We start from the raw sequence: 23,249 nt of genomic DNA on the forward strand, positions 1-23,249 counted from the left end.
GGTAGTAGTAACTTTTCAATGTCACTAGATCCTAACATATATAAGTATCAATAAAACATAAATATTAAACAAATATTTAATTAACAGAGCTGGAACCAATATATCCAACAGTACAGGCGTATTAATGCCACAGTTAATGTAAAATATGTCTGTAAACCATAGCTGCTACAACATGAAAAGTGAAAGGGGACAAGAAAAAAAACCCACATGCTGTGGGAACTGAGCACCACAAATAATGAGTATCTTAGAAAATTCTGTTCTTTATGTTACACCATTTGGATTAATTAATATTCAGTTCTATGGAGTTGTAAAGTTCTCTATGGCTTTAATCCTACACTGAGATCCACTAGAGCAGATCCCCACAGAGCACCGCCCCCCTTGATAGCATAGAATTTCTACATTAGTACTTACTGTAGATTCTTTGGGTGAAATCCTGGCACCACTAAGTCAATGACAAAAATCCCATTGACTTCAGTGAGACCAGTATTTTACCCTTAGTTCAGAGCCTTAGGGAAAGGCTTACCTTAGTTTTCAGCTTGACAGCCCATTAGATTTGGATAAATGCACTGTAGTGTATTTATAGAAGTAAATTTCCAGTATGGTGTCCTTTTATACAGTAAGGTGGTATTTTACTCTGTTATTCATGTAACGCAGTCAGTTCAAATTTGTTTAAAAAGAGCATGCATTATTTCTAGCTAGATGAAATCAGGACTTTTTTAGAACATTCAGAGACTCCAAGGAAACAGCTGAGTCTCTCAGATATAGCACAGGTAACTTGTGAATAAAACAGGCAGCTATTGCTAAAACAATAATTAATTAATTAACCAAGCACGGGCTTGATCCAAAATCCATTAAAACTCCCCGTGGACTTAAATAGTTTTGGATTACACCCAGGCTGTGTCTTGACTGGCCAGTTTTTCCAGAAAATCAGCCACTTTTCCGGAAAAACTTGCCAGCTGTCTACACTGGCCGCTTGAATTTCCACAAAAGCACTGACTTCCTACTGTAAGAAATCAGTGCTTTTTGCAGAAATACTATGCTGCTCCCGTTTGGGCAAAAGTCCCTTTACACTGGTCCTTTTGCGCAAGACAGCTGAGATTTGTTTTGCGCAAAAAAGCCCCGATGGCAAAAATGCCCTGATCGCAAAAATGGCAATCGGGGCTTTTTTGCGCAAAAGTGCATCTAGATTGGCCACGGACGCTTTTCCACAAAAAGTGCTTTTGCGGAAAAGCTTCCATGCCAATCTAGACGCTCTTTTCCGAAAATGCTTTTAACGGAAAAGTTTTCCGTTAAAAGCATTTCCGGAAAATCATGCCAGTCTAGATGTAGCCCCATAATATTAATAGACTGTGTTCAGGGTAACAGTCTGTATTTGGGGGCAAAGTTTTCATATGATTAACAACAGTGAAATGTCAGACTGTCTATTAAATTTGTAATGATTGGTTTAATCACACCTTTCTTTTTAAATGTGATGGGCATGATTTGAATAAGTTAAAAAGATTACACACCACTTTTTACCCTAATATTGGCTTCTTTCATCAGCCATGATTTGTGAATACAGTAAGGTGAACTTTTCTACCATGAAAGTGTGATTTGCAGAATTTTTTTTTCCAAACTACAATGGGACTCCCATGTGAATTTCAAAATTAGGGTTGCTAGCTAGTACTGCTGTCTGAGTCAAATTCAAAGTTGGAATTGTCACACATAGTTTAAACCTTTGTTTCTAAGGTTTCCACCCATGTGTGGAATATTTTTTTGTGTGTGCTGAGGCATGTGTAAGTCACAGGTCATGTTCAGGGACCCCTTTATCCTGCCTCTCCCAGGGTGAGGGGAACTTGGGCCTGCCACCCTGCCACCCCAGGCCAGTGCCCTATCCCTTAGTCCACACCAAAACCTGCCCCAACACCTCACCTTCAGGGGACCCTTTATCCTGCCTTTCCCAGGGTGGGTGGGACTTAAATCTGCCACCCTACCATCCCCAGGTTAGTACCCTAGCCCATGCCAGAACCCACTGTAACTACCACTGGGTGGATTTGAACCTGGGACCTCTGGAGCTGAGTATAGGAGCCGCTACCCTCTGAGCTAAAAGCCAGTTAGCTCCCAGCCCCTGCTGTAGAGGTCTCTTGATCTTAACTGTTGCTGTGGTCTAGGTACTACTTGCATTGCTCAATACCCACACTAGGTGTGTGGTTTACACCACCTCAACTTCTGGGTGCCTTGGAAGCCAAAGATCAAGGATTTGACCCCTGCCCTCAACCACTGTGGACCTGGCAACCTTGAGACATTGGGGGGAGGGCAGAATGTAAGGAGGTTTTCAGGTTCCTCCAGTGGCACAGCAGATAAGTTACCTACCTTAGGAACCAGAGGTCACACATTTGAGCTCCAACCTCAACCAATGGTGGACCTGGCAACCTTGGGACAGAGAATGGATAATGGGGGGCCCAGAATGTAGTTGGATAAGGTATTCCTCACTTCTTGTCTTAGCCTATTGTGTAAAACTGCTGTGTGCTATCAAATGTTTGCATTGTTCCACCTCAGTGGTGGATGAAATGATCCTTGTATGTCATGATTGTAAAACACTTTGGAATACATATCTACAGTTAAAAGATGGAAAACATTACATCAATGGGTTATATCATTATCCAGATGATCTAAAAATGAGATTCTGATCAACAAGTAATGGCAATAGTTAAACTAACACATCTTATAGTCTATCTCTTCAGAATCCAGCCATATTGGCTGTGTGAGATTCAAACTACTTGATACAACTCAGTAAATTATGGATGAGATTTTCAAGAGCACTCAATGTTTGCCTAATTCTACTTCTATTGAAGTCAATGGGAATTTTGCAATTGACATCAGAGGAAGCAGAGTTAGGCCAGTGCTCAGTGCTTTTCAAAATCCTACCTTTCATCATCATTTCTTTTTATTTCAAAGTCTTCATGATGCTGTTGAGAAAAATAAAAAAAGATGAAGATTCCATTTTAGTACAATGTGGTACAGAAATTTCATTTTTTGTTCATCCTTTTATAAACAATTATATAAACAATGGTTTCATCTGTGGTACAATCTCCCCTTTACTCTAAAGGACCTCCAGATCCTATTCAAATGCAACATTGAAAATCTCCAGAGAAGTTTTTAAATTCTTCAGTGGAAAGACAGATCCATCTTTTGCCCTCCCCCACAAAAATACTTAAACTGCACCCTGTAGAACCATCTTCATATTTAACATGGATTTTGTGTATCAGATTTAGGAAACTACAACTGGAATCTCTCAAATCCAGGACTCTCTGGTCTGGCAACATCTGTGGTCTGGAACAGCCATGGATGTTACAGGTCCAAAGAGATCCGGAGGCTGGGAGTGGGAGCCAGCTAGGAGAATGCAGGGGCTGGGGAGTCCTGGCTGAGCCAACAGCAGCTGAGCTAGGGAACCCCCAGAAGGGTCAGGCAGCAGCAGGGGAGCCGCCAGTGTCAGCAGGGCTGGGCAGCCAGGAAGCCCTTGTGGCAGTGGGGCCTGCTGGTATTAGCAGCTAGCTGGTCCCAGACAGGAAACCTGGGAAACCCCAGGCAGCCGTGGGACTAGGCAGTGGCCAAGGAGCCCTGGCTCTGGCTGGGAAATGCCCGTTAGCAATGGGGCCCCAGCAGGGAATCCCCTAGTGGAAGAGGGGCCAGGGTGGATGGGAGGATGGGGGACGGAAGCAGGGTAGGCAGCAGGGGGAAGCCCTAGCTGGCCAACGTTGGGGGGCAGTGACAGGGCAGGGAGCCTGAGTGGAGCAGCCAGCATGGGAGAAATGACCTCCACTGGTCCACCAAATTCCCTGGTCTGGGACTGCTCAGGTCTCAGGGGTTCCAGACCAGAGAGGTCCAACCTGTAGCCACAGAGAAAAAACACACTCGAGTAATGGTGCAGATTCTGGCCCTAAAACTGTCACATCTTTAGAACTGAATATCTGATGGTTTTAATTTGTATCACACCCCGTACATTGCTTGCACTTCAGAATCAATTATTTCTCTTCTTCAAACATCACAACTTTAACCTTGTTTTCATGGGGCGTTCAGTATTTTCAGAATGTCCATTGTTTACTATATTAAATCAGAGTAGGAATCTCTCTGTCAATAAGGATCCTAGCTGCAAAATTAAATGCCATCACATCGTCTCTCTCTCACCTCATCATTTTTTTCAAAATATTAGAGATATTTTGTTCATTATTTTGTGTCTCCACTATGTATCATAATTAGCTAAGAGAGACACTGAATTGAGAACAGCAGGCATTGCAATTTATGTACTTCAAGAGTTAATTTCTTAATGTTAGTTGTGGCATTACATAGTTACAGTAAATCAACAAACATAGTAATCATGGCAGACCCATATTTTACAATAAACTCAGCATGGATGGACCCCTGCCTGCCACTACATTGCATCTAGGCCTTACAAATATTTACAGGGAAGACAGAATTGACAGTCTCCTTTCTGCTGAACTCTGCAGGATTTAAAAGGTCCCATCATCATGTTTGAGTTTTCAGATTAAATAGTGTCAATGAATAAACGTATAGGGCCAAATCCTACTAAAATCAATAAGAGTTTTACCACTGATTTCAACAGGACTGGGGTGTAGCCAATAATCTAATGTTAACTTTGAATATGATGGTAGTTGGTGGTAGATGTGCAGTATGTGGCACAAGTTCCTAGTTTCAAAAGGGTGGGAAAAGGGAACTCCCATGGCATTTGGTGAATACAATGCATAAAAGGCTCAATTTTTGTCTCCATTTGACATCTATAGTGGCTGCGCCTGAGCACTTGAGTAGAAACCTGAGCCTGCAGCATGTAAGTAATACAATTACATGAACCTTAATAGGACATCCATTCCTTCCACCTGCACTGAAGCAGGAGGTATATATGGGAGAGTGTTGCCTACACAACTCATTTTTCACATTCCACTTGTATTCATGGTGAGAAAAGAGATGTATTAAGTACATTTCAATATGGTTAAACAAATCACAAATCTTCTTCCCAGATCATTTTTTGAGGGACACACAAGTGGGTGGCTAGGAAAAATACGTAATCTCCCAACCTCTGTGAGGCTGTGTCCAGACTCAGGGGTTTTTTCGAAAAAGGTAGCCTTTTTTCGAAAAAACTTCCCCTGAGTCCAGACTCAAGCCGCGTTCTTTCGAAATTAATTCGAAAGAACGCGGCTTTTCTTTCGATGGCGGTAAACCTCAATTTACGAGGAAGAACGCCTTCTTTCGAAAGTTCCTCTTTCGAAAGAAGGCGTTCTTCAATGTAAATAGGGCTTCTTCGAAAGAGAGCATCCAGACTCACTGGATGCTTTCTTTCGAAAAAGCAAGCCGCTTTTTCAAAATTTCTCCGTGCAGTCCAGACGCTCTCTTTCGAAAGAGGCTCTTTCGAAAGAGTCTTGCAGTCTAGACATAGCCTGAGGGACTTGCCCAATGCAGTGAATACCTAAAATAATAAGCAGCCCTGCTCCACAAAGTCTGAGGCTGGGTCCCTCCCCTGGGGTATCCACCAGCCCTGCCCTGGGTGCTCCCTTCCTGGTGCTTCTCTGGACCCCTCTTGCTGTCTCAGATTTATTTAAAATATCCTGGGGATCCACAGCATCACCACTAGCAGTGCAGCAGGGCTAGAATGACTTTCTGCCACCAGCTCTGCATGGCTTCTAGTGTGTCCTTGTGTCCCTGCAAGAAAGGAGAAGGGAGTGTTTCCAGATGCTGCCTCCCACTGCAAGTGCCCCAGTGGACAACTGGAAACTGCAGTGGTGTTGCCTGCAGGCAGCTGCTCATGGAAACCTGTCTGCCTGCCTCCCATCTGAATGCTGCAGGTGAAGTGCCCCACACCTCCTCCCCCCATCCTTTCCCTCTGTAATGGGTCTAGGACAGCAACATAGCCTCCCGCTGACCCAGAAGAAGAAGGGCCCTCTAAGACCCGTTGGTGGGTGGGTCCAGCCTCACTTAGCCCTGCCCACAGGAAGCTGTTGGGTGGGACTAGGAGTATAAAATCTGAGAGCTCAGTCAGCGCCCAGCAGCCAAACAGTCCAGATGCTTGGTCCCAGCTCTTGCAGTGAAGGGCTCAGACACACTGCACCCAATAGAAGGACTGGGTTGAGCCACCAGGACCCCTGCTGGCCCCCGATGCCTGGCCTGCTGAGATTGCTGCCATGGCCTGGAGACACACTGAGTCCTTCGGTACTCCCACCAGGCCCCGAATACTGGACCGGTCCACCTGGGCCCCTGCCTGAGCTGGAATCTATGGACACCCTGCTAGCCCCTCTGTTGCCAGCTGACCCTGAGGAGCAGCACCTGAGCCTGGTAGACCCCCCAGGGGGAACTGGGAAGCAGCCCAGTGACAGCCAACCCCGGGTGGCTGAGGAGATGAAGGTTGGATGGACACTGCTTGGATCTGCACTGATCCACAAACCTAGCAGCCCGGATCCCTGCCAACCCTGTAGCTGCAGTGCTGCCACTGTCAGGGCACTGAGCCGGGATGCAGTGGAGTGGGTGGGCCTGTGTCTTCCCCCCCCCCCCACCTCTTTGCATGGGTGGCATGTTCCCCCTGTGAGGCAAAAAAAAAAAAAAACCCTGTGCTTGTTTGCTCTCCGCCAGTGCTGAGACCCAACCTCGGCTTGGCTGGGACCCAGCCGAAGCTCTAAACTATTGAGCTGCTTGTGTAAAACACTTGTCCATCAGCCCTGCCGTGACCCAGGGCTGGGCCTTATAAACAAGTTACTGTGCAAACTTGTTGGCAACTGTGGCACTGCAAGTGCCCTCTGGTGGGGCACTCTAGGGAGTCAGTATGGCTTCCCGCTGCCATTGGACCCTTTACAGCCTCTTTGCATATCTCAGTCCTTCAGAGACCCTGAACTTCTTCTTCCCCCCAAATTTCCCTGCATCTCTTTCAAGCCCCCAGACTTCCTAAATCCTTCCCCCAAACTCCTGTCCCCAAACTCCATCCCAGAGCCTGTACCCCAGACCCCCACTCTCACATAAACTCCCTTCCCAGAGTCTACATTCCCATCTCCACCCAAACGCCATCCCAGATCCTGCGCCCTAACTCCTGCCCCAGTTCAGAACCTGTACCTAGCATACAAATTCCCTCCCAGAACCTGCATCCTCCCTCATCCAAACTTCATCCCAAAGCCTTAGAAGGGAGTTGGAGGGGTGGGTGGTGGGGGGGGGGGGAGTAAATGATACAGGCACCAGGCATTCTGGATACTCCCAAAATTTCTGCAAACCTACCAGCCCTAACTAAAATGGCTCTGACTAAGCGAAAGCAAGTGTCTTTTACTAAAGCAATTTCAAAAGACTCATTAAGTCACATCAGGAGGGGAATGAGTAACACAGCCAGCTATGCCTTTGCTAACAGAATAATTCTGGAAATAAGTCACCTTTAAGAACTGCTTACATAGAGTAAGTTATACAAAATTAAAAATATTTTAAATGGTAGCATCCCTGATTTCTGCCACCTGAAATGTTACACTGACCTATCATTTATTAAGGCAGAATAAAGGAATTTAAGAGATTAACATTTGGCACTGGCAGTCCTTAGAATTTTGCACAAAACAAAACTGAGGAAGAATGGTAAGAGCAAGTTCTGATGTTACACCTGCATTTCTGTTAGCTGTCATTCTTTACATAGCTCACAATTAGGCTAGGTGCTCTAGAGACACTTGTTAAGATAGATCCCTGTGACAAAATTTAACACTGACACTGAACAGACAAAGATGCAGAGAAAGGATATAACACATGTACATGTTTGTATAATCCTTAGCCCATTTCCCCTATTTTAGTCTCATCCAATCTTTCAAATCAGCCTAATCTTGATAGTTAGTCCCACTTTTTCTCCATCTTATGCCAGGCCAGCACCTGTTAAACACATAACTAATATGCTGTAATAAAACAATAGACGACTTTATTCCTTTTAAAAAAATCAACCTTCATACTTTCCAATTTTAGTTAAGGCACCCCTCCCCATGACTCACACTCCCGGCCTTTCTAATCACTCCTCCATTCACATAGCAAGTCTATCTCTATGCTGTCCTCTTCCCATTCCCTTTCAGTCAATTACTACCTTCCCTGTGCACACTTCTCCACCCCCCCCCAACTAAGCAGTACATGCTAGTAATCTGTTTGTTCCCTTTCAGTATCATGACATATTCCTATAAAATTATGCATAGATTAGAATTGCAATTGCAAATAACATTGGGTGGAGAAAGCTAAGTACGTTTCTTAGAAAATTACCCCCAAGAAAGTGGAAATTGGTAGAGTGTCAGAATAAAAGTGGCTTAGTGCTGTTGAAAGCAGCAATTATATCTGTAAAAAAAAAAAAAAAATCAACTGAAAATAATTCAATATTTTTCTGCATAGCCTGAAACTTTCAACATTGCTCCTTACCTTCAAAGTAAAGTCAACATAAAGAGTGATACTATACTTGGAAAAATAAAGGACCTGGTCCTGAAACACTTTTGCAACTGCATAAATAACTATGCAAAAGCCACGGCAGTGAAGAATCAAGCCATCAATCCTTACTCATGCAAACTCTTACTGAAATAGATTAAAGTTTTCTGATGAAGGACTGAATAATGACTGTTACTTTCAGTATACAATGGTCACTCTTATAAACTCCCCAGTTCCCTTAGATACCATGGTAAGGGATCACATTAGAAGACAGATAAAATACAGAGAGTTACCTAAGTGTTGGCAAATACTTGAGTCTTATCTATTCATGTAAGCAAAAGTGGAAAAGTTTTGAGGTCAACCACTGGAGCAAAAACAGAGTATCTAACAAGCGCATTTGAAAACCACTGATACAATGCCATAATATTCTCTTTCCTATTACACATAAAAGCTAATGAAATGCTACCTTTAACATTGCTTATGCAGCCTTCCATAGGAATCCTATTTCATTCAGCTCACTCAAGCAACTGTGCTCCCACGATCAACAATTCAATATTTTGTTTTCTCTTCATTGTTCAACATGGGGCCACATATCTGGTTTGTTGCCCACTGTCCAAATGCTGCTCTAAAACCATGGGCTTTTCCATGGGGCTCAACACTAGTATCTGAGCACTTCATAAATATTAATAAATTAATATTCACATCGTCCCTGTAAGACAAGGGTGTATTCTTATTCAAATTTTACAGATTTGGAGCTGAGGCAGTTAAGAGGAGAAGAGTCAGAGAAGCAGAGGAGTTAAGGCTGGGTGCCCAACTTGAGATGCCTAGGACTTGATTTTATACTGTACTTCGCAATACATATGTTCAAAGCAAAGTTGCTACTCAGTCTGCCAGTTGCAATGTGCCCTGCAGCTAATAATCAGAGAACTCCAGTTCCTGAGTTCCTCAGAGATGTCTCACTATAGTGCCCAGTCCCTCTCTCTGGACATTCACAGAAATTGCTAAATTTGCTGCCTCCAGAGAGAGGGCATACACTAGCCTGCTAGGTTAGCGGAGGATTCACTCTTTCCTTGAATAGAATAGTACTTACTACACTTCTGCAAATCAGGCCTCATATCATGCACTTAGAAAATGAGGCACACCCAATTAATGATCACCTGTGAAAAGTATGATTTAAGTGACTTGCCCAGAATCCCATAAGAATTATGTGGCACAGACAGATGGAATCTAGTTCCCCAGGGCAACCTTCAGTTGCTTTAACCATGAAACTCTTCTTTCTCTTCCTGCAATGCATGTCCTCATTCAGTATACACACTTCAAATTCTATGACAAATTGGAGCAGGGATCCTACAGACAACAGTATCCTTAACTACACAACCTTGATTCATCCCCAAAGGAATAAAACAGGATTCAGGTGGGAAAAAATGTGAACCTGTATTAAAAGAATCTATCAGAAGGCTCATTCAGAAAATGGTTATAGAAACAGTGGGCTGGAGTGTCAATCTTGAGATGGAGCAGGTTCAGAGTGGATGGAATCTTCAGGGAATTTAGCTACTAAATCTAAGAGGTCTCTACTGAGCATGCGCAAAACCCATTTTTCAAAGGCTTATAATTTGTCCAAATTTTGGTGGATTGTGACAAGCAAAAGATACATCCCTGACAAAAGGAGACCATTCTTCCAATTATGAAGTTCCTACTCCAAAGAATGGGGATGTTAAAAAGTCACCAGAATTTTTTAATATGGGCAAAACAATCTATTTTCCTTCTATCTTTTGGTTTTGAAATTTTCCAAAATAATTCAATTTGGGGCAGATACTTTGCCAAATTTTAACGGCCTGCACTGATGTATTACATGCTAAGTTATATGGAACTGAAAACAAGATCTTATAATGGGAAATATCAGGCAACCTGAATACTAGGTGGTGCTAGATGCCTGTAATTTTCTTCCAGGCTGCAGAGAACATGAGCACTGTGAAGGCAGTGTACTCAAAATGCCAAAGAGATTTTCATAGCACTCTGTAGAAACCCTTAAGCCTCATATAAGCAGAAGCACTCAATAGTTCCAGAGGGAGCCATGCCTGTTGGAAAGAGGTTTATCATAACAGAGAAAGAAGGATATGTAGGGAGCTTTTAAAAGTTTCAAAAACATGCAACCCTAAAAAATTAGATACTTCAATACTTTTTCTAACTTTTTCTAACTTGTGTCTGAATTTTAAAATATTAACATTCTCAAAGGGGTAACCATGTTAAGTTGTAACTTCAAAACCAATGAGTAGTCTTGTGGCACCTTAGGGTATGTCTACACTTGCACCCTAGTTCAAATTAGGGATGCAAATATAGGCAGTCGAAATCAATGAAGAGGGGATTTAAATATCCTGTGCTTCATTAGCATGATCTCGCTGGCACGTTACTCCAAGCAACAGCTGTTTCGAAACGCTGACATAGCCTCTGGGTATGTCTACATTCGCGGCTTCTTGCACGAGTAATATGCAAATGAGGCTAAGCGTGGAATATCGCTGAGCCTCATTTGCATACCTGATGAGCCACCATTTTTTTCAGAAGAGGCTCTTGCGCAAGAAGGAGCATCTACACTGCCCCTTCTTGTGTAAGACAAACCCTCTTGCGCAATGCCGTTACACCTATTACTTTTCAGGAAGAACGGCATTGCGCAAGAGGGTTTTTCTTGCGCAAGAAGGGGCAGTGTAGATGCTCCTTCTTGCACAAGAGCCTCTTCTGAAAAAAATGGTGGCTCATCAGGTATGCAAATGAGGCTCAGCGATATTCCACGCTTAGCCTCATTTGTATATTACTCGCGCAAGAAGCCGCGAGTGTAGACATAGCCCAAGGCTGCGTCTAGACTGGCAGGTTTTTCTGCAAAAGCAGCTGCTTTTGCGGAAAAACTTGCCAGCTGTCTACACTGGCCGCTTGAATTTCTGCAAGAACACTGATGATCTCATGTAAGATTGTCAGTGTTCTTGCAGAAATACTATGCTGCTCCCGTTCGGGCAAAAGCCCTCTTACGCAAATGCTGTTGTGCAAGAGGACCAGTGTAGACAACGCAGTATTGTTTTGCGCAAAAATGTCCCGATCGCAAAAATGGCGATTGGGGCTTTCTTGTGCAAAACCGTGTCTAGATTGGCACGGAAGCTTTTCCACAAAAAGTGCTTTTGCGGAAAAGTGTCCGTGCCAATCTAGACGCTCTTTTCCGCAAATGCTTTTAACGGAAAAACTTTTCCGTTAAAAGCATTTGCGGAAAATCATGCCAGTCTAGACGTAGCCTTAGAGCTTAACAAAAATATATAGCATCATGAGCTTTTGAGGGTAAAACACACTTCTTCAGATGAGCTGGAGTGGAAACAACAGAAGGCTAGTTATTTATAACATAAAAAAGTGCCTGTCAATTGTAGGACCAGTGCTAATGAGGCTAATTAAGTGGGCTGGAAGTGTCCCATACTTAGCTTTTGATGTAAAAATGCAGTGTTAAAGGCAGGGGAGAAAATCTGAACATTAACAGAATAATGCACTTGTAACGTAGACTTTCATCTATTCTCTTAGTCTTTGTCTACACAGCAGCATTATTTTGGAGTAACTGACGTTATTCTGAAACAACAAAGTGGGTTTACACAGCAAGCCTGTTATTTTGAAATAATTTCGAAATAGTGGGCTTCTTACTCTGACTCTTGTACCCCTCATTTTGAGTGAAAGAAGAGTGTTCTTTCTTCAACTTCCTGCTGTGTAGACAGAGCCAAAATCTAAATTAAGCTATTTCAACTTTATCTACACAATTGACGTAGCTCAAGTTGCGGAGCTTAATTCTACTTTCGCCCTACTGTGTAGACGTGCCCTTAGGGAACAACACTGAAGTCTGAGGGTTAAAAAAATGTAACCAATTACATCATTGGAATCTCAGTAGGCAGCTCAAAAACATACTAGTTTTACAATCCAAATGCATTTGATTGAGAATTATCAAACTGTTAAATTTAATGAATGGGTATAGCACTTCACGCACTTCTTCCTTCTTGCTGGGCTGTTTGTGGGTCATATCCTCCAGTCCATAATAAATTAGTCCTCTGGGCTTCTTGCCTGAGGGCTTGTCTACACAGAGGGGCAATGCATATGACAGGGGTGTGATTTTTTGGAACCACAGTAACTGGTCCATGTAGATCCTGTTGGTGCTTACTAAAGTGCCTTCTAATGTTAAAATGAACTAGGGAAATCACACTCCTGTAATGAGCATTGACTGACTTATGTAGACAAGCCATAAGTAAGGACTGCAGAATTTGACCCTGTTAGTGTAAAGATTAGTGTTGGTCATGTTTACACCAGTGTAACTCAATTAACTTCAATGGAGTTACTCCTTATTTACATCAGCAAAACTGGGATCAGAAACAGACCCTTAAAATATACTTCCATCATATACTTTATAAAAAAAACTGTCCTTCATTTTTCCTTTTCTCTTGGAAAATGAAAAACAAAACAAAACCTGTCTTTTGTTTTATTAACTCCCAAAGTAAAAATCTAGGTACATAGTCTAATAAACTTCCAGTAATTTCTGTAGTGAAGGACGTCATGGTGTATAGTAAATCAACAAATTCTCTCAACGCACTCAGTGCACTTCTTAATTTAATAGAAGAGATCATGTGGCTCCATAAAAAGAGAAAGAAATGCTACAGTGGCCTTTTATGAAAGAGTCAAAGTATGCCTCAAAATACAATCTATAGCTGGATATAACATTTTAAATAAATAAAAGATTATTTAAAGATTTAGAAAACACTTGATTACAGAGTGTAAAAGCTGAGATCGAATATGGTATCAGATCCTGAACAGAAGAGAACAAAGGTTTTCAGCAGATTCATAGTGCTTATTCTCACTGTTAGTTGAAGTGTCTTATAAAGCAATAATTCCCTAATTCTGCAACTACCTTTTCTCAGAATCCATTGTGAGTTTAATAGTGAGCTGGGAGAAATGGTTGCAGGGATGACCTTTGAATCTTTTAATTTTCGTATTTGTGCACTTAAAATCTAGATGTTATATTTTTGGAACATCAAAAATAAATTATCCCAAACTCTATGCCGAATTGCACTAGGTTTGAAGACCACATTGTGCACCCAGTTGTGTGTGTGCATATTCGACTGAGGCAAATTTGGCTCCCAGGTCTCAGTCACGCACTGTATGGCTTTACTCATGTGAGAAATCCCCTGATGCCATTGCAATTGTTTGTGGGACTAGGGTGTGTCTACACTGCACCGTTTTTCTGGAATAACGGCTGTTATTCCGGAAAAACAATACTAGTGTCCACACTGCAACTGTGTTATTTTGACAAAGTCGAAAGAACGGATGGCTGTTTCCGACGGCAGTAAACCTCATTCCATGAGGATTAAGCCCTTTTCCGAAAAAGCTTTCTTGGAAGAGGGGGGCTGTGTCTACAGTGGCCCCTATTCCATAATAGGGATGCAAATGTAGCACTTTGCAATAGGCAAATCCGTGGGGGATTTAAATATCCTCTGCGGCATTTGCATTAACATGGCTGCCGCTTTTTTCCGGCTTGTAGATAAGCCGGAGAAAAGCGCCAGTCTGGACGCGATCCTCCAGAAAATAAGCTCTTTTCCGGAGGATCAAGTAGGAATAAGAGATCCTCCGGAAAAGAGCTTATTTTCCGGAGGATCGCGTCCAGACTGGCGCTTTTCTCCGGCTTATCTACAAGCCGGAAAAAAGCGGCAGCCATGTTAATGCAAATGCCGCGGGGGATATTTAAATCCCCCGCGGATTTGCCTATTGCAAAGTGCTACATTTGCATCCCTATTATGGAATAGGGGCCAATGTAGACACAGCTGGGGTGTGTAGACGGTCCACTGCTGCTATGTCAAAACAGCTCTTCACCATGGCCATTCTAAAGTTATTCCTTCCCAGCGCCTCCTGAGGCTCTAAGTTGAGAGCACATCCACATTAGGGAAGCCTGCCTCGGTCTAATTTTGAAACTTCCCAGCAGTGTGGATGCTTTATTTTAATATAAGTTTTTCCAGAAGATATCTTCCAGAAAAGCTTATTCTCAAAGAAGCTTTCAATGTAGACGTATCCTTACACACATGAATAAGTATGTGCAGGATCATCGCCTAAATAAGTAGCATCACAGAAAGCAACAGCCAACTTACTGATTAGAAAACAGAATATACTGCTTATGAACTCATTCTAAAGTATATTTCTTTGTGCACAGTGAAATGTTTGCAGGGTTGAGCAATGTTCAAAGGTTTCAGATCCAGGCTGAAGATCTAAAATCAGCACTGCTGGTATTTTTCGTGCACAAAGAAATTCTTGCTTTTTTTGGTAGGTGTATGGGGCAGGTAAATCCTGCATTCAACCCTGGTGGAAAAAACCCTGTTACCTTTTTTCATGTGTGACCTTGGGCATTACACCCCACAAACCATCATTTCTGCCTACCATTCAACCAGCATCTTGTCAAATCTGGCTGCAAGATTAAGTTTCCTGATTCTGAATTCAATATTGCAACCCTAAGGATATAAGAACCAAGCTGGAACATTCTGTTTTTTTAAAAAAGGGATAAAATTGTTTCAGCTCTGAGACCACAGTTTGCCCTGACTATAATGATAAATCATCATGAACGACACTAAGTGAAATGAGTTTGATGTTCTCTGCTTTAGTCATCTATGTTTGAATCCATTTTTACATTTGCCACAACTTTCAACCTTTACTCCAAAGAACTGAAGGAGTCTTGTTTGCAGGCATTATTTCTGCTTTGTATAATCCACCTGAAGAATGTGAAGCATGATTTGTGTGTAGAGCAGGATGGACGTACCATGGAGAAGGTAAAACATTTTGCAGTACTTGTGTTTCCCCTACAGCAGCTTAATATTCAAGTACTAACCACGCCTCTTTTTGAGAGGGTTTCCTTTAAGTACAAAAAACATTTGAAATGTGTAAGCCAAAATGTATTTGATGGAAGCAGTGAATGAAATAGTATGTGGTTGGTTTTTAATTTTTTTTCCCCATCTTTTGTTTAAGGACTTGTCTCTTTTTGGAATACCACTTGCTGGTGTGATCTATTCCTGCAGTTACAAGTGGACAGTATTGGGTAGGTAGTACAAGTGCCATCAACAGGACCAATCACATGATTCAAATTATACAAATTTGCCAGATCAAGACTTTTTACTTCCAAACTGACTGCAGATGGCTTTAGTGAAGCGAAAGAAAAGCTATCATTGATATTAACAGGAGCAGGACTTCATAGTAAATCCTCTCTCGCAGGAGCAACTCACATGAGTTTGCAGTACAGCAATGGGTCTGCTCATGTGAGTAAGGGTTTGCAATATATGGCTGTAAAGCCCCAACCCTGCAAACATGCACATGTTTCATGCTATGCCCAGGAGTAGTCCCAATGGAGTCAATGAGTTTACTCATGAGAGTAAAATTAAGGCAGTGCCTAAGGGCTTGCAGGTTCAAGACTTAATTTAGGAAAGAAACTGTATAAAATACATGAATAGTGCCTATATCTTTAATAAGCAATTTCACATAAAGTTCATTGCACTAAGAAGATTCATGTATACCAATGGACTGAAAAAAGAGTGTTTTGAGGCATAAAGCTTTCCCTCCCCCTGCCACTGTCACTTTCAAAATAGCGAGGAATTTAGAACAGTCTCTTGATCTTCAAAATTTTCTTTTGATCTCACAGTTAGATAAAACTCTCCTATGCAACAGCATTACCAGTCAGAGTATCAGTAGCAAATATCAACAGCTAATCTCTCTCTTTTGAAGACACAGTCCTACATATCACAGAGGTTTCAAAGCCAGCGATAAAACAAAAAGCCTGAAGCTATAGTCCATTTACCTGTAACCCTGACATTCATAAAAAATAGAAATGTTCAAGAGCCTTAAATTACTTTCTTTAATCCTAATAGTCACCTCTAATTATACATCAGTTTGTACTGTAATTATTTAGCTGACATTTAAATCAGACTTCCCTTAATTTATGAACAATGACAATAGATAGCCAGGGCTTTCTTCTGCATACTGTTATTCTTGTGAGTACAACCACTGTTGCATAGAATTAGTTTAACAAATATGGATTACTCACATATGTAAGGATGTGGGTCCCAACACAGCAGCACATATAAACACATTTTTAACTTAAAGCATGTGTTGAATTCCCATTGACTTCAATGAGAGCTATGCTCATTCGTAAGCCAAATCAAAACCCCTCAGGGTATGTCTACACATAGGGTTGACAGATGTCCTGTATTCACTGAGACAATCTGGTATTCTCATCCCCCATCCAGTTAAAAAAAAAAAAAACAGAAAATACCGGACATGTAAAATGTCCAGTATTTCCTATTTCCCTCAGATGGAAGCTCGGTGGGGACAATTTTCCCCTGCCCCATCTGGCCATTTAAAGGCACAGCACTTTTTTTTCCCCCCCCCTCTCAACAACTTTGGTCTCCTCCCTCCCCCGCTTCCCCCCCCCCCCCAACAGAACTTTTTCCCCGGTGTGTGTTTGGTTTTTTTGGGTGGGAGGGAGGGTGTTTGATATTTTTGGTTAAACCATCTGGCAATCCTATCCATACAGCAGCGTTATTTCAGAATAACGCCAGTTATTCCAAAACAACAAAGAGCATGTCTACACCAATGTTTCTCAACTAGTGGTACAAGTACCCTTAGGGGTACTCGAGAGAAGTGTGGGGGGAGGGGGTACGTCAACACAACTGAAATTTAGAGAACTGAATTTTTGTTTTAAGTTTTACAGTGCTGTATTTTTGTACTTTTTAATACCCAAAAATTTCATCACCCGCCTGGCTACAATTAAGTTGTTTAAACAAATGTGTTGCAATGGTAGAAAAAATTGTCTGAAAACTGTAGGTACTGGGGGTGTATGTGTATGTACACACACACACACACACACACACACACACACACACACACACACACACAAATATAATTTTATTAAAAAAAAGGTTGAGAAACACTGGTCTCAAGCCTTTATTTCAAAATAACGTGGAGCTGGACGACTTCTTACTCCAATTCATGGTAACCCTTATTTTATGAGGAGTAAGGGAAGTCGAGGGAAGAGTGTTTTTCCTTCAACTTACTGCTGTGTAGACAGTGCCAAAAGCCGAATTAAGCTATTTCAACTTAAGCTATACAGTTGACATAGGTGAAGTTGTGTAGCTTAATTCAACTTTAGCCCTGCTGTGTAGATGTACCCTCAGAGTGAGACCCCCAGAACTGATAGGGAAAAACAGCTGTTGTAATTATAAAGTAATAAGTGTCACAAACAGGCACCACCTAGAGAAGTACTTTACCAGCACAAAGTTATTTACCGTGCCCTTCTGTTGGTTTGGAAATGCTATAGACATTTGTCTTCAACTGTCTTATTTCCTTCAATTTGAGTTTCAGTCCAGATCAGAGGCAAAAAAATAAATGCCTTGTTATAGCTACAGGTCATTGAAAGATAAGAGGCTCAACACAGTCACTTACATGTACTATACATAGGAAAAGTGGCCCAGACTGGTATTTAGTTTATCAGGCTAGAATCAAGGAACCACAGCAAAGGTACTTGAATGTAAATGCATTGCCAGAAGATAAACATCTATACAACTGAAGGATTGTAGCACGCCCAGCAATTTAAAGGTCATATCCTGTGCATTATTTTTCTTTGCATTTAAAATAATGGTGAATGTGTGCACTTTCAATCACTGCTCTTTAAACATTTGACTTCCTACATGGGTTCAATCTCCAAGTAATAGGCTAGACACCACAACACAAGATGAAAAGTAGAGAAAAAGAAACGCACAATGGGAAAAAATTCTAAGAACAGCTCTAGAGAGCTGATATTAATTAAAAAGCTGATTTTGGTGTGAAAGTAGGAAAATTTTCAACATGAAAATTATAAAAATCCATCTTTTGTACCGTAAAAGGAAAAGTCAACAGTGAAACGCATTCTTTTGCTGGAATCCAGGACGTGGACCAAAGAATTTACATATATAAAATTAACTAGATCTGAACTCCTCTACAACAAATATTTATACTGTAAAATATTAGAGCCACATTCCGCCATCTCCTTACAATAATAATTCTTAAGGACACAATGTACTGGAGAGCATATAAAAGTGTGTGTTTCTGTGGAGATGTAATGCTTCATTATCACAGTACTGGGCTGTTAATAAATATTAAAAATATGTTTGTAGACATGATTCCTTCTGTTTACATTGTTTTCAGCATTACTGATTTAATGTCTGCATGTCCATAAGCATCTTACTTGCTCTCTCTCCAACTACAGAACTCAGCTTCTGATAGCCATATAGGACAAGGAGGTCTCACTCCTGTAAGCAGACAGTAGGTCAAATAGTTTACTCATGCAAATAGTCCAATGGGACTAAATTTGCTCGAGGGAATAAGATTTAGTCCAAAATGTTAAAAAGAGGACTTAATTCCTAAAATGTATTTAATATAAGTTTATAATGCTTAAATGTATAAGATAACTTTATTAATCCAAATAAAATTGAGTCCTTCAGATTAGAAATTGGCATGTGCATTTCAACAGCAACAGCTTCTATGTAAGAGTACTCAAGGAACTGTTTAAGGCATGTTCAAGACAAACTAAAAAAAAACACATATCCTCTTCACTGGTTAAAAATTAGCCTGTGGGAACACTAAAACCAAACCTCACTAAGTTGGACACTTAGATCAATCTTGTAAAAAAGTGAGTCACTGAAAGGAGTGACTTCTTTTCCACGGTACCTATAAAGTAATTACAAACAAACTGAAAAGCCAAAGAAGGCTCAGCTATGCTGTACAATGTACGAGATATTAACTTCATAAATTGGTCTTCTGAGCTAAAGTCTCCATGGAAAAAGAGCATATGTTTACTCTTGTATAATCAACATTTTGTTAGATTATGAGACCATATGGGAGGATATAACTGAAATATATAAACATGGTTGATGTAAGGCAACCCAAACCTACTAATAATATTGACAAGCTCTTGCCTATTTGAAGAAGGTTTTCACCTAATTTACTTCATCTGCTTTTATTACCATCTAATTTCATATCCCTCTGTTCTACTATCTTTCAAAAAAAGGGGGGGGGGAATAGAAATGTGCAGCCAGCCTGGGCCCTCAGGCCTCTGGATCAAGATGGCAGGCTGGCCTTCGTTCCCCTGGGGACAGCAAAGCCAGAAGGGTGATTGGACACTGTGACCTGTCTGCATGAAATGAGACAAAAACAGGAGGGCTGTAATGCTGATGAACTAACCTGTCATTCACAGGCTCAGGTCTGCAACAACAACAAAAGGTGCTGTGAACGCACAATGTAGATAGATTTAGCATAACTAATTAAATGATGACACAGTTAGTAACCAGTTTCAGTTCTCTCAGAGTAAAGGGGGGGGGGGACAAGGCTGGTTCAGAATATACTTAAATGAACATGTAAAAGCACATACTTTTAAATTGCTACTATGGTTCAGCATGTGAAGAAGATAGCTGTCAAAGATCAGGGTTTGATTCCTAGCACTCCAGTTATGAATCAAAATCACAATGAGCAATGAGCTTCTAGATCTTGACATACTAGGCAAGGAGGTTGTTCTTCAGAGTACCTGCCTGTTTAATTGCTTGCTTGGGGGAGGAAAAATCCAGAGGGAAGGAATATGAGCAATTTTAGGAGCCAGTACACCCAGCTACAGATAATGATTAGCACTGCAATATTATGCCTACAATTGCCATTACCAGTGGGAGCCACAGTGGGCACTGGAGCTTGGAGATAGAAGAAATCAAGATAAATAAAGTGGGAATGCATTTAATAATAACTAGCACTCCTTGCAGTCCACAGACTTGTACTCGAAGTATAAATTAGTGTTTCTCATCTGTATTTGTGTAGAGATGTACACACAGATTGCATTCTTAATTATGGGTGTTCACACTCCATAAGTAGCAATTAAGAAGGTATTTAAAACTAGAGCTGCCAAAACAGAATTTGATTCTCAAAGCTAGAGAGAAATATTGTTCCAAAATGAAAAGATGTAATGCTAAACATGTCTTTAAAGTTATAATTTTGGGGCCTTGAAAGTTAACAAGAACAACTTTTTCCAGCACTATGGTGGCAGCAAATGAAAGGGTGTGTGTGTTTAAATACTGGTATGTATAGAATATTCATAGCTTTATTATTTATTTATAATAAAGGCTATACATGAAATTTGGGAGAGATTTTATCAAATCTAGGGCATGTCATTTGCTAGTTATTTTCTCTTATCAGCTGAATGTTTTAAACCCAAAGGAAAATTATTTCTATTTTCTTTAGTATGAACTAATTATGATTTTTGAGCCCTAATTATCAAATAAACATTTTTTAACAAACTGATTCAGCATTTTTAATCAAAGGGTAAATCTTTTAAAATATTTAGCAGTTTATTTCACATTAACATGTAGTTGTTCATAAAACATTGAAGAAAAGAACAACTAAAATATACTTGAAATACTGTATGTATATGTACACACAAGTGTATATACGTATATATGTATGTCTATGACATATATCTACACATACATATTCAAAAATGCTTGAAAAACATATAACTCACACATAAGCTGTATAAGTAACTCGATTCACAATACTCTTGAATTAACAAAAAAAAGGAAGCTTGTTCCTAAAATTGTACAATATATTATTCTTTTTAAGTGCATGCTTTCGTTATTGATTTATGGGAACTGACATACAAACTACACCATAAATATTTTTTCAGGCATTTGCCTAACTTTGTTTTTAATTGAGGAAAATTGAACGTTACAGACAAAATAAACAGGATCATAATCATTCCATTGTCAAAAATTACTTTCAAATATATAGTAAGCATTAAATAAAATATAGCTAACTTATACCTGAAAAAAGTTAAAGACGATACTGCAGCTATAACAAGCTTTGCTATTCAAGCTTTCATGTTACATTTTCTGTCAAGTACATATGTAAATCCTTATTGTTACATTTACTTTAATACCATAAAATATATGCATTTAACACTGAACAAGTTGTCATAAAAAGGTGGCTAACTCTCTCCAAAATATATTTTTTCAGGCAAATTTATGCTACCAAAAATGTCACTTTTTAAGTGCCTAATAGAAAGCTGTTAATGTTTGGGAGGATTTTTAATAAAAAATGTATCTCTTTTTAAAATATTTAAAGCAATATGAGACTCTAGTATACATGGTATTAAGTAGCTGACATTTTCCATCTAAAAACACATTACTGCATACAATGGTATTAATAAGCCATATGATTTGAGACTTCAGGGCTTTGCTGAAATTTAGTTGAAAATAGTGAAATGTGTGTTTTTTCCGCCACTGTATTAATATAGAGGGAACACAAATATTATGTCATCACTTTAGTAGCATGTGTTCCTTTTACTGAAACATATGCAAAAAAACCCCAAACTTTTTAGAGTTAATAAATAGCCTTTACAAGAGACTGATTTATAAGTCAATGGTTAATGAGAAAGTGTTGAGTACTTAAAATTGTTAGCAAAAAAATCAGACACCCTTTTTCCACTCATATTGCACTCCTAGGGAAACAGCCCTTCCTATGCCACTATAATTTCTTTCACCACCACTTCAGATTATTTATTGGAAAGCAAATGAAAAGACAATGATTCTTCTCTCTTCTGTTTAAGCTCAAAACCCACCATTTAAAACACACACATAAAACTACAGACTTATCAGAAATCACAAAACAGAAAGAGAAGGACTCACTGACCCATTTGGAAGACAAAGACGACAAAACGGAAAAGCTCTAAAAATCAGCTTGTGAGGCCTCAGAGAGATATTCTTCTGGCATTTCATCACAGCAGCCCCAGACCAGTTCACTTCCCTGGATACAGGGAGGGTGAACTAAATAGAGCTGTTTATTAAAGCTGTTGTGCTGGATTGCATTAGGAAGCATGAGCAGACCACCTGGACCTTTCAGATTGTGGCAGTGTTTAATTTGCAGGCTGCCCCTCTGCAGCAGCAAAGACTACTACATTTACCAAGCTCAATCACACATTATCTGGGTTAGGAGTAAAAGCAAAAAAAAAAAAAAAAAAAAAAAAAATCCACAGCTTCCAATACAAAAATACAGAACATATAGAAATAATGAATAGCATTAGACATATGAAGCAACTCCTTAGTAAATATAACACTTTCACACTTCACTTCTACTTCAGCATATTTAGACAAAATACAAAGGTAAATTAATAAATAAATATTGGCAAAGCTCAGACTAAATTATAAACTGGGATTATTAAAGCAAAGCATGACATTTTTAGGTTTAACTACTGATTCCCTGGCCAGATTAATAAGGTTTGTTGCCTTTCTCACTTTCAGCACTGCACTTGCTGGTAGCTGAAGATACAGATAGAAAGATGGTACTGTAAATATGAATTATGTGAATCATATGGTTAGACCCTTGTGGAAAAAAAATAAAAGGGGAGTTGAGAAATGGCTGACTCCATACCTGACCAATTACAGCTTGCATGGTCCCTGTGTCCTGCTGAGCTGAAAGATCGCAATCCATCATATGTAGTCTTTGAAAAGGAGAATGGGGGTTTCTGGCATGCATCTGTCAATCAACTTCTGCACTCACAACCATCACCAAAAGCAAAGGAAAAAAGTCAAGCTGCTCCACCAAATAGGATGAAATAGTCATGTGACCTTCAGCACACTCACACACATACATACTTCCATATAACGTATGAATTTTCTGCAGATATGAAATGACATTGACAAATACCCAATACCAAGTAAATAAAGTGAGACAAACAGCTACTCACCAAAGACAAAACACTTGCTGTAATCTTCTGCCTAAAG

General features: G+C 40.3%; 1 protein-coding gene across 2 annotated transcripts in view; it reads right to left on the reverse strand.

The window, feature by feature from the left end:
• POU6F2 (POU class 6 homeobox 2) overlaps positions 1–22,260 on the reverse strand; it is a 402,341-nt gene extending 380,081 nt beyond the window's left edge. Inside the window, exon 1 of one of the 2 annotated variants that reach the window (XM_075921733.2) lies at positions 22,159–22,260. The gene's annotated coding sequence lies outside the window, so the exon portion shown is untranslated. Of the gene's footprint in view, positions 1–2,907; positions 2,950–22,158 lie in introns of those variants that run through there. The other variant, XM_075921734.2, reaches the window with a different exon arrangement.
• Positions 22,261–23,249: the final 989 nt, after the last annotated feature.

Source organism: Pelodiscus sinensis, chromosome 2 (genome assembly GCF_052426305.1).
Source record: "Pelodiscus sinensis isolate ZL-2025 chromosome 2, ASM5242630v1, whole genome shotgun sequence".
Classification (NCBI taxonomy): Eukaryota; Metazoa; Chordata; order Testudines; family Trionychidae; genus Pelodiscus; species Pelodiscus sinensis.